Genomic DNA, 14,014 nt, shown 5'->3' with positions numbered 1-14,014 from the left:
GGAACATTCGAGGTCTGCTTTCTGGCCTCTTCGATTTCATCTTGAGCGCCCTTCGTTGCCCACAGCGTAATATCATTCGCGTATAGGCTGGGCTGTACTCCTGGGATATTGACAAGTCTATCCGGTTTCTAGATTAGTGCAAGATTAAAGAGGAACAGAGTTAGGACAGCCCCTGACAGGTGCCCCAGTTTCCCAGCTTTATCCAGTAGGACTTCTGAGTTCCCATGTGCAGCTCCATCAAGCGCTCGCTGAGAAAGGCCCTGATGTAGTTGTAAGCCTTTCGCCCAGGGCTAATTTCGTTTAGGGGTTCCAGCATAGTGTGAAGGGAGACATTATAAAATGCTTTTTTTAGAAGGAAATGTGAAGCCATGTGAAGCCTTTGCATTTGGAAGCTTGCCTTCTATGCTCTTAAGTACTTCAGTTTGTCTTTCTCTTTCCTTTTATTTATACTGCAATTTCTCCTAGGCCGTTTCACATGCTGCGACTGCACCGAAAATGTCCGGTGGAGACATTTCGCACATTGCTTCAAGCTGGGAACCGTCACGCGAATCCGGTCAGAGGCATCGGATGCGCAGGCATCAGTTTTTCCGCTCTCCCTCCCCTGGTATGCAGCGCTGGGCGAGCTGAAGACGATTCCCCAGGGGAGAGCAGCGATAGCAGAGAGAAAGAGTACGGTGGGGAAAGCCCCACGAGGAATGTTTGAAGCGTAGGCATAAAAATATAATGAAAAGCATGATGGGGAAATTGCTGTCAGAGGACACGGCAAGCGGTAGGCGATAGCTGGTTTCGGTAGCGGTTCTGCAGGCTCCCCTCGGGAGGAATGCATTTGCTACGCGACGCCTGTGCTAGAAACTTGAGGCGCGCTCTGCGCAGATGATCGACGGAAGTTTGGACTTCTTGGACCGATACTGTACGGGCTGCGGGCCTGACGCTGCCACACAGGGTCCAAGTGTATTACGCGAGATGGGGTAAAATGCGCCTCATGAAATGCCGCTTGCCGGCATGCTAAATGCAGTGATATACCACCCAGGGCTTTCGCTTTATCTCTGAGCATCCTGTAGTGCGCACTCCTCGAAAAACTAAACGTTTTCCTGTCAGCTAGTAGGGCATGTGCACCTAATGTTTGAGATTAAAATCGTACGATTCATTTCGGAAATGCAGACTTCAAAATCTACAATGCACTGCAGCTGTGAGTTCCCAACGCAAGCAACATTATTTCGTATTCGTATTCTTCCCACGGACCCTTTCTCACAAGCGGGTCTATAAAGGTGTAAATACAATGTATAAGTATTTGTAAAGAAAGTAACTTAAGTGCAATGAAGAGACGCGTAACTCTCAGCTTTCCACTCCGGTAGGCTTTCCTCTAGGGAATCCGGTCACTAAAGAATACCATGCACGCTGCCTTTGAGTCTGACAGCTTGGCTAACTTCCCAAGATTCATTGCGCAAAAAGAAGAAAAAGGTAGCGGCTTGCAGAGACTGCGCACGCTCCCTCCTAGATATTTTTCTTGTCCTCCATGCACGGAGCTAAGCACTATGGAGACGGCATGATCATTTCGCGACGTGCAGCAGGAATCGTAGTATATTAAAGGACCCTAAGGGAGAGGCTGGGGGACTCCTGGTGGGAGACGCGCAGACGAAGCGGAAGCGCCGTGGCCCACAGAATCTGGGGAGGAAGAAGGGACATTACGGTGGCGGTCAGCCGGCAATAAGACCGTTTTACCGAGAGCAAGCAGGAGAGTAGGAAAATACTCTCTAACCAGATTCCTTGCGCCGGCCCATTGTTGCCAGTACCGGGTGGGCTGTGCATTCGCATGCTTCATGCATAGCAGAGCGGCCTTGCACCTCGGTATATTGTCGTTTGAGAGACTTAAATACCTTTATTAGCGCCCATTTTAGTGGTAATGTCATCGGGACAGCAATGCATGATCGTGGACTGCATGCACAAAGAATCAAAGAAATCGCAAGATGATTGCCGAGAGCGTATATGTGGGAAGCATGCATCCACAGTCAGAGTTCGGCTGTGATATGTTTCTGCTTCACCACTTTCCAGTCTATATTTATTTAAATCGTCTATGAACTTTTTATGTAAGCCAGATAGACTTAGTACCAATGACGGACTCACGAATGTGATGTCCATTTCACTTCCTCCGCCGTAGTAGCCACGCACGCCGGGAAGGCCGTGCCTCCCGCAAGCCCTCCGCGCCAACGATACGGTGGACCTTTTCCGCCAACGCAAGAGCGTGCCGACAGCAAAAAAGAAATCGGATTTCTGACCCATACCGTGTGATTGATAATTGCAATACAAATAAGTTACGCAACACATTGCCGCTAGTGTATCGCGCGGCTCATCGTATGCACGCTGGCGCCGCTGCTAAGGCGTCACCGAGATATACATAATTCTTTTACTGATACTATGGAATTGGCAGTTGGCAATTCCATGAGAGACCATTTACTCTAGCGTTGAGCAATTACAAAGCGTCGTTGAATGTGCTTTCGATGCGAAACAATTTATCCTAGCGACGACTAGGGAGCAGCGCTTGACGAGAGTGCCGTAGCCCGCCGCGCCAGCGGGCAGCGCCGCCTTAGTAAGCGCTGCTCTATCTGCTGCAAATTTGTCGTCTTCTTTCATGGTGCCGCTGAGAGCGTACATTTTTCGAAGTTTTGCTCAACAATACGTCGTGCAAACGATGCTGCTACGACATACGGAACGGGGTATACGATTTAGTTGCGCCGCACCGTTACAAAAAAGCTTAGTGAGTTGCTGATTAAATGTTGATTACATTTCTCATCATGCACATTAACATTTCTATACATTTTCTTGATGCATTTTTGATGAGTTTCACAAGAAAGTTGGCCACCGTTTTTCTGGTTGGTACCTAATGTGTACATTTCTTGTGTGTTGTTCATGAGTGTTGACCAATGAGCGCCTGATAGCTTTCACTTTTGCATAAAAAGTAAAAGCTAAAACGTAGCGAAGCACCTCAACTACATTAAAAAAGCTAAAAAATAAAAAAAATTAAAACTAAGCGAAAAAAAAACCTGATGCGATTCAAACTCGGTGCCTCCTAATCCGTAGCTTTCTACGCTAACCACTCGGCTACTCGGGGAACTGGTAACATTAGTAACGTATTTGCTTCTTATGTCTGGACTGCATTCATAAGATTGGGACTTAATGTTTCGAAGCATGTTTCGAAGTGTACAGGCCATTGCGGCTGCTCTAACAATTACAACTTCTTGACCATTAGAACTTGCATCTAATGTTCTGGATACCTATGCGCACTATTTTGTCCACTGGAGTCCTTTTAACATGTCGAGTTTGGCATCGCTGGCAAATTTATCGCGCTGGCTCTTCGGTGGTTGCTACCTTGGACGTAAGTTTCGCTGAACACGGATGTAGCACGAACCTTTAAGGAAGAAAACTGCGACCAAGCTTCAATACCGGCAAGCGCAGCAGCGCCAACACTATTTTACTGGTAACTAAATCTTATTTGTGTCTAAACATTTCGGGAAGCGATGCGATGACTGAGGGCTCGGCTAATCTATACGCAGAGCAAGAAGGAGCTCGAAAGCTTAAGAAACACGCAAAATATTATGCATTTTAAAGAAGGCATTGCTTCTCGTGCCCTGGTCGCGCACATGCTCCCAGGACGGTCCAGTTCCGAGGCAACGCACGGCTCGGGTTACGTCCGCGCGTCGTCGTCGGCGCAGGCAGGGTACCCCTGCTGGTCTTTCCGAGGCGGCCTGCTCGCAGGTGCAAGGAGGCATTGGAAATGGAGCGGCCGTGCGTCCGTTTCCTTGGAGGCGGTGTGGCAGTGCGTCGGTTCGCGTACACAACAATATCCTTTCCCGTAACACCCTAAAGCATATTGTCCAAACATAGCACCCCTTCGCTTCGCAAGAATTGATTTGCAATGGCACAAACGCCCAAGACTCAGGGTGTAAGCGTGTTTTGAATGAAACAAATGTCCAAAAAGTTGTTTTTGTTTTTACAGTCATGCTAAACAGAAATAAAAACATAGTAAAGTATATACATTCGCTTAGTGATGTATACTTTCTCTCATTTGAGAAAGTCAATGTATTTCCACATTAACTCCTATACAAAAATACTGTGTTTTCCAAGCACAAAACTTCTTGCGTAATCTCAAATGAAAGTCTGCTGCGGATCTCATGTTAAAACACATAAAAGTTGTTTCTTAGGCAACATCCTACATATGCTAAACAGAAATGCAAACATAGGGCTCTGAAAGTGTGCAGTTAACAAGGAAAGAATATATATTCACTTAGTGATGTATACTTTTCCTCATTTGAGAAAGTCAATGTATTTCCACATTAGCTCCTACCCAAAAATACTGTTGCGTTTTCCAAGCACAAAACTTCTTGTGTGATCTGAAAGGAAAGTCTGTTGAGGATCTTATGTTAAAACACATCTAATCTTGAATCTCCTTTGAGTGGTCGATGACTCATCAAAACCACATTACGTGCGTAACAGAAATTCAATATCTATTTTTGTAAGGGCAGGACGAACACCACGGCCTTATAAAAACGTCGACGGATGGTACTTTAAACACAACTTCTTTTATGTGCTGGTCTTGATCCGTGGTTTAACTTGAAAGTATACATTGTTGAAGCAGGACAGCTCGATTTTGTATCGAAATGGGTCGCACTTCATGTTAAATCAATGCGGCGATAACTGGAAATTAGCATCTTTCGCAGTATTTGAATTCCGCGTTCGGTAGCTGCCCGTACGGTTCATTCACTCTGTTTGTGTGTACCGTTACCATTGCGATTATAAAATATAATTGAAAATACATGTATCGTGAAAGATATAAGATACATCCTCACTGCGGAAGTGGAGCGCAGGCCTTCTTAGTCACCCCGGTCGCTAGGGTTGTTTCCAACTGCTGCCGCAATGTCAGACGGATGGTATACGGTTTGCTGGCGAGGTCAAACAAAGCACAAATAGCACCAAGGTGTCGGATAACTTTCACGAGCACCTCGAAACAGCACTTCTACCCTGCCACACCGCAGCATCAACACGGACAGCACATCCCAAGATGGCGTCAAGAGGAGCCGGAGCGGACGTTCCCAGTTTGGCTCATACGGGGCGCCACCATCAAACTAAAATGGCTGCAGCCAGGCAACGAAACTAAAAAGGTCTGCACTCGCGCGTCAGACATTCGAGAAGTACTGCCAGGAGCGCGAGTTCCGGATCCAATCAACCAACAGCAGTCTGAAAATTTCCGAGAGCACCGGGGAATCTGCAGTGCAGAAATGCCAAAACCTGAGGATTGCGGTTGCACACCATGCACCGCGCGCTCCTTGTTTAGATTGGCTTGCAGGAAAGGAAAGGCGCAGTATCTGTCACTCGCTGTATCCCGCTGACACTTCTCGCGAACAGCACAACTTATGCATTTCTCCAGTGCAGATTCTACAATGTTGGAAATGTTTTTCCTTGATCATGCTGGGTCGGCGTGACGGAAGAAACGCAACATCCTTCATACATAAGCAAAGACGGAGTCACATGGCAGTTCAATCCAGGATTCAATGAGGAGCCTCCATCTTTAATGCGTCCAAACCCTTCAAAGAAGCTTCATTATTTTCATACCATTTTCCGGCATAATGACGAAGTACAGATTAAACTGGCTTGAATTTTGATAAGTCATTCAACGCGTTGAACTTTTAAACAAAGTCGAAGAGATGAAGCCAGCTTTTATAACTTCATAGCGCAGCCTTTGGAAGATGGAGAGCCCAAGGGTCTCTACGAAAAACAAAGTTGGTGTCTGTTCGTCGGTCTTCACCTTGTATCCACCATATGTGATACAGTGTTGACAGACGTCCGGTGGTCGAGAAGGCACAGAAAGGATTTGAAAAGAAATTCCTTATTTGGCTTAACTGCGCCCACAAGGAAGGGCAGTGCGGCTACGGCGACTGCAGCAAAAGGGCTCGGTGGTCGTTCCTGAACAAAATGTCTGCGGCTCTCGACCACGTATAAATTGAAGTATGCAGATAAAATTAAAAAACTACAGCAATCTGGAACAATTCGGAAGGACCTGCAAGCGACTGTGATCATCGGAGGTAAATGGGATCGCATATCGCCTCACAGAGCGATAGAACAACATGACAGTGGCGTTTAATGTCAAACAACGAGCACTACCGAGCTTCGCAGTAATATCGTTCACATTTTTTTGCTCTGTCACCTCATTCGCCGCGAGATCGTTCCAGAGGTGACGCCATCATCGCTTCGATAGTATGGATCGGGAGCCAGCGGCACTTGCAGAAACGTGCGCGGTGTAGGTGTGCTTCCAAGTTTATGGCGAATATGTTGGCGAAGAAAGCGTTCTTTCTGCAATGTATTAGCATTCTACTGTTTAGTTTTCCAATATCGCAGAAACAAAATTAGCTGATGGTTGACTTTGATTGCCCTTGGAAGGAAGTGAAAGCTTCATGTACACGTCTAAGTTCATTGTCAACCTTGGATTAAACACAAGTCGCGCTTCTCCAAACGTAAAGCCCGTCCTTCATCGATATTTGTCCCGCCACCTTTTCAGGTCCCCCTTCCAATGTGCATTCGCGTGTTCGTCCTTCTCCATCTCGAGCAATGTTGTAACCTAGGCTGGAACGCGGAGACTCCCATTTTTACTCTTGCCCTCTACTCCCACATCACACTGACATCGCCTCACGTGACTTTGACAGTGGCCAAGGACTATTTAGTGGCCTACGTGTCTATGCACCAAAATCACATGGCGACTGCCAGATCAACTGACCTTCACCTTGACAGTGGTCCCTTGGTGGCCTACGTGACTATGCCCCAAAGACACCTAATACCTGCAAGCTTGAGACACGTTTGACCTCTAAATCTCTCTCAGGGTGATAACCGGGCTCGCGTGACCGTGCCCTTGACAGTGGTCGGGGGCCACTTGGTCGCATACGTGACTATGCCCCAGTCTCATGGCGACAGCAAAGTCTCGTGACCTTGGCACTGACAGCGGTCATGGGACACTTGCTGGCCTGTGATTATGCCCCAAAGTCACATGGCGACCGTCAGGCTTAACACAAGTTTGGCCTCTAAATCTCTGTCAAGGTAAAGCCGTGCTCAAGCGACCATGGCATTGACAGTCGTCACGGGCCACTTGGTGGCCATGTGACTATGCCCCAAAGTTACATGGCGACCAGCCGGCTTAACCCAGAAGTTTGACCCCTAAATCTCTCTCAAGGTGAAAATCATGCATACCCGACGGCTCGAACTACCCGGCAAGTGAAGCTTTTGCCTAAAATATCGGTGAATTTGGCCAATGGTTTGGAAAAGGAGCGCGAATTATAAGGAAACAAGGCGCGCAACCATCGGTCATTTAGATTTACTGGTGTCGTTTTGCATTCGTTTTGCTCTGTACCGTGCTCATGAGCCTGATATTTTTGTTTTGTAACAATTCGCTAATGAACGCTTTGTTTCGTTTTATTCAATAGTGTGTGCCTTTCTTACATGCCTATCAGGCAGGGATATTTAGTGTCAAGCCCACACAATGCAAGGTTCGCGATCTGCCCTGCAGTACTTTAGAATGAATCGAGACACAGCCTGTCTCATTGCATCTTACTTGACTAGAGGATTAAGCTGATTATGACAGCGTACTGCCCGGCGGGTTCCCGTAGACTGAGCTGACATCAACTCTGGCTATACAACCAGGCACAAGTACTCCCAAAAAATGATATTACGCCGACACTATAGGAAATCTCACCGCACGGGAAAGCTGACTTCACGTGTAGATAGCTGAGGAGTTGGGTTTGCCTTGCTCACAACAAGGCGAATGCTTCTTGCGGCCAATGTCAGAAAATCTGAAAGTGTAGCACCATCCTAAAGAATATAAAAGATTCCCTGCAACCGAGGAAATTATAAGGGTTTTCGGATGTTTATGATGTTGATAAATGGTAAATTAGTAGTTCAATGTTTTTACAATGCCAATAGATTTCACTGTGTGAGAGAAGTTTCACACACTCGACAAAATTTAGGGCATTCAGCGATTAATGTTTAATAATGTTATAGTGCGAACTACGAATTAGTCGCTGCGAAGATGTTCAAAAATGCGCATGGGCGCTGTCAGGTTCTGTCCAGGAATTTTGAGAGGCTGAAGATTTTTTTTTTATCACTGTAAATATTGCGCAGTGAGTTTACCTTATGCGAACCTAAATATTAAGGTTACTTGCAAAACAGGTGTCGGATGTAGAATTGTCCCGAAAGAAATGGGATTCATCTTATCATGCGACTATAAAGGTGCACATATTCCCGAAAGAAACACCCTCTATGAAGCGGTTTACTCCCCTTGTCAGAAACAACGAGTTTTCTCGGGAGACAGCAGTAGCACTTAGACGAAAAGGGATTTTGAGAGGCTACCAGTGAAGTACATTGATCGAAGTGTATTATGTAATATTTAGTGTAACAATTAGATGCTGTGAAGATATGTTTCTGAAACATTCGATCATTTCTCTAAAGCAAACTTTTCTCCATGCCCCTGTTGCGGATGCGCACAAGCATTCAACAGCAAAAAAAATGCATGTGGGTTTAGCGCGAGAAAGCGACCTCCGCTATAACGGATGATGTAGCGGCGGACTTTGTTGTCGTTGACCACTTGGGGTTGTTTAACGTGCAGTCAAATCCGACAGCAGAGGAGCGCCTTGAAACGGCCGCGATTGAACCCTCCGTTCTCGAACTCAGCAATCAAGTGCCCTGTATACCACTGAGACAACGCAATGGAGGGTTAACAACAACAACAAAAAACGCACTCAAATAACTTTATCATGCGCACAGAAGGCACAGAGTGTCCTGTTCAAACTGTATTCTGCTACGCAGCAGACTGTGGTCGCATGCCTCAGTAGGTATTTCAAACAGAAACGGGAATATACGATTTTGGAACGTTTCCATTAAGTTGTATGGACAGCAGCGACCTGTTTTGCGTTAATACGTCATCTAACGACAGCATCGTTTCGTTTGGGATACCGCGCGGCAGAGAATCTCAAGTGCCGAAGTCCGGCTGATGATGCCTTTATCCAGCATTACACACTCGATATGGACAAGTATTTTTTTAATTGAGCATGTGATAACACATTTTCATTTGCAAGGGGAAAATATACGAGCAAAAGCGCATCTGAACCGGGAAACAAACAAAAAACACGCTTGTACACGTCGCACGGGCACACGTGATTCACTGCTCGTTGCCACGACGCGAACACACATCCACACTAAGTAAGGCTCACCGATGCGTTGCAGGGTGGCAACTCTGCTAGATCTCGAGGCCAATAGCTAACGATAAGCATTCGCACCTTCACATTTTGTTCGAATCCCTATCGCGAGCTAGCCCTCAACTTGACAAGCATACGGATCCTAAATGGAAAGCAAAGGGTAGACAACCCATTGAATGCTGCACAGAAAACTGTTACGTTGTCATGAAATCACGTCATATTTTTGTTTTCACATCCTGTCTACACACTGTCCACCCGTCTTGTTCACGCCACTCATGACGCAAGTAGTGCCTTCGTCTTAAAGCCGAATCCAGTAGCTGCGTTATCAGGTTGCGCATGTTTGTTCGCCTTATCACGCCGATTTTGGAAAGGGGTGTTCCACTGCTGCAAACTCGCTAGAACGCCTGATGGCAACAAATACCGTTCGAAGCGAACCATGCTAAAAAGCGGTGATTGCACGCGCGGCTTACGGGTCAGAAACGCGTCGAATAATTTTTAATTCTGCATCCATGTTGAAGCTTATTTTGTTTCTTGAGCGGAAAATATTAAAAAAAAAATATGTATTTATAACGAATCGTCATTTTCGCGCTGTGTATTGGCTGTAGGATCCTCGGGTGAGGGAGGGGGGATCTGCTCGCACCTATGACTGCAAATCTTGACGTTAAGTGCAGAAGGGGAAAACCATGTATCACCTGTAAAATATAGAACCCACTGGTTACACTTCCCCAGGCCGCAAAGACCGACTAAAGTAAAAACAAATGTGGCACATATGTCAAAATGCCTGCTATATCATTCAAGCAACTGCTAAGATAAGCTGCATAGTAGTAAATGTGCGTGAAGCACCTTCGAGGTGCTGAAGTTCTGGTGGCTATGTAACATAGTTTTCAATGGAAATCCATGCACCACTTTTCTAATACAGAGCCCACTGGCTATAAATAGCACAAATGCTCACAAAGCCTTTGAGGGACAAATAAAAAGAAGCACATATATATATTATACATTAAGGAAGTGGTGTAACAAAGAGTGTAATGTCTGTTCTATTCAGAATGTCTCCGATACGCGGAACAAGCGGAGAAACTTGCTGTGTTCCAGGGTGCGATCACAACACAAGAAAAAACAAAGGCCAGTCATGGCACAAGTCTCCTTCAGACCCTGGCACAAGGAAGATATGGCTGAGCAGGGTGAATCGAAATGGCGAATGAGGTCAATACACCCTAGGGCAGGCAAAACCTAGCAGCAGTATATGTGCGGCCCACTTCAATGAAACGGGGCGAAAAGCGTATGAGGATAAGGTGCCGAGATTCTTCCCCTCCATGACGTACACTCCATGGGAAAGGCAAATCCCGCGTACTTCTTGCGCCCTATCTTCAAATGTTTTTAGCAGCGTGGTGTTGCTTGTAGATATGAAATTGAAACAGCTGTAAAATTTAAAATTGCTGGCTTCTCAGAAACTGGTAAAAATTCCAGACTTATAAATAACTGTAATGGCAGTTTTGTTCACTGGTCTGCCGTTTGCAATAGCAAAGCAAAACAGGTATTCTCTTTGAGCGAAGTAATGGCTTCCAATTGAAAGAGTTCACAAAGTAGCCTTGGAAATGCTGGGTCACCTTGAATTCTGTCGCTGTTTTATGATGTAAGCAAAATCTTCAGGCTTATCTAGGAAACATTTTTAAAGCCAGCCTGAGGTTTAGTGACTGCTCTCAAATGTCTCAACTGCCAGAAAGTGTTGCGCCCATGTGCTATCATGCAGAACGAACAGATATGTCAGCAGCAACATGCTGCACCCACCTGTGACCGACCATTGGAGGCCGTAATTTTTGCCGAACTTGATGTGGGCAGCACACTCCCCCTTATTGCCTCAGCACAGAAGATTGTAGTTCCTGCTGATGAGCGTAGTTATCAAGCACCTGAGGATACTGGTAAGAGCTGTCTGTACGGAAGATGGAATAGCCATAAGCTGTTTTCACATAAACTGCCTCAGAGGATTTGGAATCCTGCTTTTACGTGCACACATTTACACACTTATTAGTTCATGTATGTTATATAGCTGGCCTTTAAAATTTTTTTTCACGATATTTGCATGCTTCTTAAAAACTTGATAAAATTCTTGTTTTTTTGAAAATTAGTAGCAAGCAGTAAGGCAGTGAGAAATGTGTATTTGTTCTTCATTCCTTTTTGTGGGAAAGGATACATAAAATCGTAAATTATTGCCTGTGCACCACACCTTGTATTTGCAGATCACCAGTACTGTATCCAGCAGCCAAGCCCCGTAAAGCTGCTTCCAAACAGAAAACGACGGTGGCTACACTTCTGGAGTTGGCAAACCAGCTGAAGGCTGAAGTTGAACTGAAAGCAACAAATAAAGAACTGCAAGACAAGATCAAAAGCCTGGAGCAGCAGCTCGTTGACATGCAAGCCTCTGCTCTTAAGTCACAAGCTTCTGGGAATGCTAAATCGCCAAAAATTTGCCGGAGATGCTAAAATGCTACGTTTCGATACAGGATTCAGCAGCCCAGATAAGTTTTTGATATTTTCTAATTCATAAAGTAATGAGCTGAAGTATATCAGTATAAGACTACAGAGCAAATACTCACTGTATTGCAAAGAATGGACCAAGTACTGTTTGTTCTGATGCGGCTGAAGCTTGGTCTTCTTGAAAATCACTTGGAATACAGATTTTTAACCAGCTTGAGTAGCGAAAGCCGCATGTGCACTTTTTGAATCGAGTTCAGGGCTACGTACCATCAGAAGATTCCTCGTTGGCCAAGCCGTGAGCAAGTGAACAACTTCATGCCCGATGAATTTAGAAATGTCTACCCAAAGACACGCATTATCTTAGATTGTACAGAGATATTTATTTAAACTCTAAGTCACTACACTACAAAAGTGCCACATACTCTTCTTACAAGAATCACAACACAGCCAAAGGGCTTGTTGACATATCCTCCAACGGCATGATAACACATGTTGCCAACCTCGCACCTGGGAGGCTGGCCGACAGCCAAGTTGTCAATCCCAGTCACTTTACCGGTTACTCGAGGAAGGTGATTCTGTGATGGCCGACCATGGATTTTCGATGGAAGATGATCTAGCCGAAGTTGGGGCAACGCTTAAAATTCCGCCGTTCATGAAAGGCAGGACATAGTTTTCAGCTTCAGAAAAGCAAGAAACCAGGAAAATTGCCAGCGTCCGAATACATTTCGAGCGTGTTATCAGTCAAGTGAAAATCTTTAGAATATTGAAGCATTGTTTCCCAAAACAATGTCGAGAAGACTTAATGCAGTGTGGAAGTGGAAAACGGGCTTTTTGTATAATGTCATGAACGAACTTTTAGTGGATCGTCGTCCAAGATCTACAGACTGAGATACGGTCAGGGAAGGAGGTACAATGGTGCTTTACGCCGGATCATCAGACCATGGCCGCTGCTTCCTTGCTCAAGTCGTCAAAGAAATTCTGCAGCTTCGCGGTGTTTACTCGACCACAGCCCACCATCCAGGCGAATGATCTTACTGATCACAGTTGTGCATCTGTCCCTATGGTCCACAATGCCAGGCATCCAGATCGTTCATGCTGCCCAAATGAAACCCTAATATTTGGGCTCTTGCTTGTCGACAAGCATTCAACCGGGAGGGGGGGAGGGGGGGGGAGACCCTAAATCCTTGGACCTTTGTATGTATATCTAGAGAAATGCGATAACTGCTTCAAACCAAATTCTTTTCATTTGGTTCGAAGTGTTGAATGGAAAAGCGCTGAGATACTGGAACTATTTCCTCGCAGAGTTATACGTCAAACATGACACTTTCCATAAACAGGTCACTTCCACTGTCCGCAGCAAGGCAAGGCTGCACCACTTCAATCCTGTGACACCAAGCTGTCTCTTAATTCGAAAGTAATACTTGTGGCGCCTGTTGAGCTTTCCATCTTTTATGAAGGCAAATTTCTTCTGTTCGATGGCTTTCGTCACAGTCAGACCTACTTCCATTGCTTTCCCTAGATATTTTATTTCCAAGATACCGTACTCACTGTTTTGTTTCCCAAACAAGGCCAAATAGCGATGCACCAAGAAAAGGTGTCCCAGGAGTCACGCGATGGAGTACACCTCGACATTCCTGAGCGCTTTGTATTTAGCAATGACATCCCATCTTCATATATTTTGTAGACATTGTGCCTTTTGATCCTTTTATGCCAGTAATAAATTTTTACGTCATGGGAGCTTATCCTGTGACTGTATCTCCAAAGTGAGATGCAGTTATGCGTTTCTTTCTTTAATCATGCCAAATGGGACACTGCTTTGGCCCCTTATTTGCTCCAGTGCATGTGCTTCCTGCAGGGATAACATGCAGTTCACATGTTCCTGCAAATCGCCAATAATAGAAATTGGCAAACTGATTTTTAACTGCTTTTCAGGTATGTGAAAGGCCTTCTGACGAATACTTGTTGGCTGATAGTAGGCATCTTCAATAACTGAAACTAACACTGGTAACAGCACACGCTCTCTGCGGTCTCTACACAAGCCCTTTAGGGAAGAGGAATCCATTTTCACCACCTTTTCTGCAGTATCTGGTTGCAGTCGGGGCTTTTTTCCGGGCTTATGTTTTGTAAACACCAGGGCTGAGACATCCATGACACTAATGTTTCGCTTCGCAGCTTTTCCTCGGCCACATGCTTTAGGCTTTGATGTGCATGTTATGCTCTCAAGAACAAACAGGTGGCCCATACGGTGAATATCCAGTAGATTTCATAGCAGTACTGCAACATGCTTGTAAAAACCACCTACACCT

Source organism: Amblyomma maculatum, chromosome 7, assembly GCF_055883805.1.
Source record: "Amblyomma maculatum isolate TAMU_Amacu chromosome 7, ASM5588380v1, whole genome shotgun sequence".
Lineage (NCBI taxonomy): Eukaryota > Metazoa > Arthropoda > Arachnida > Ixodida > Ixodidae > Amblyomma > Amblyomma maculatum.
Note: the sequence above shows the minus strand (reverse complement) of the source record.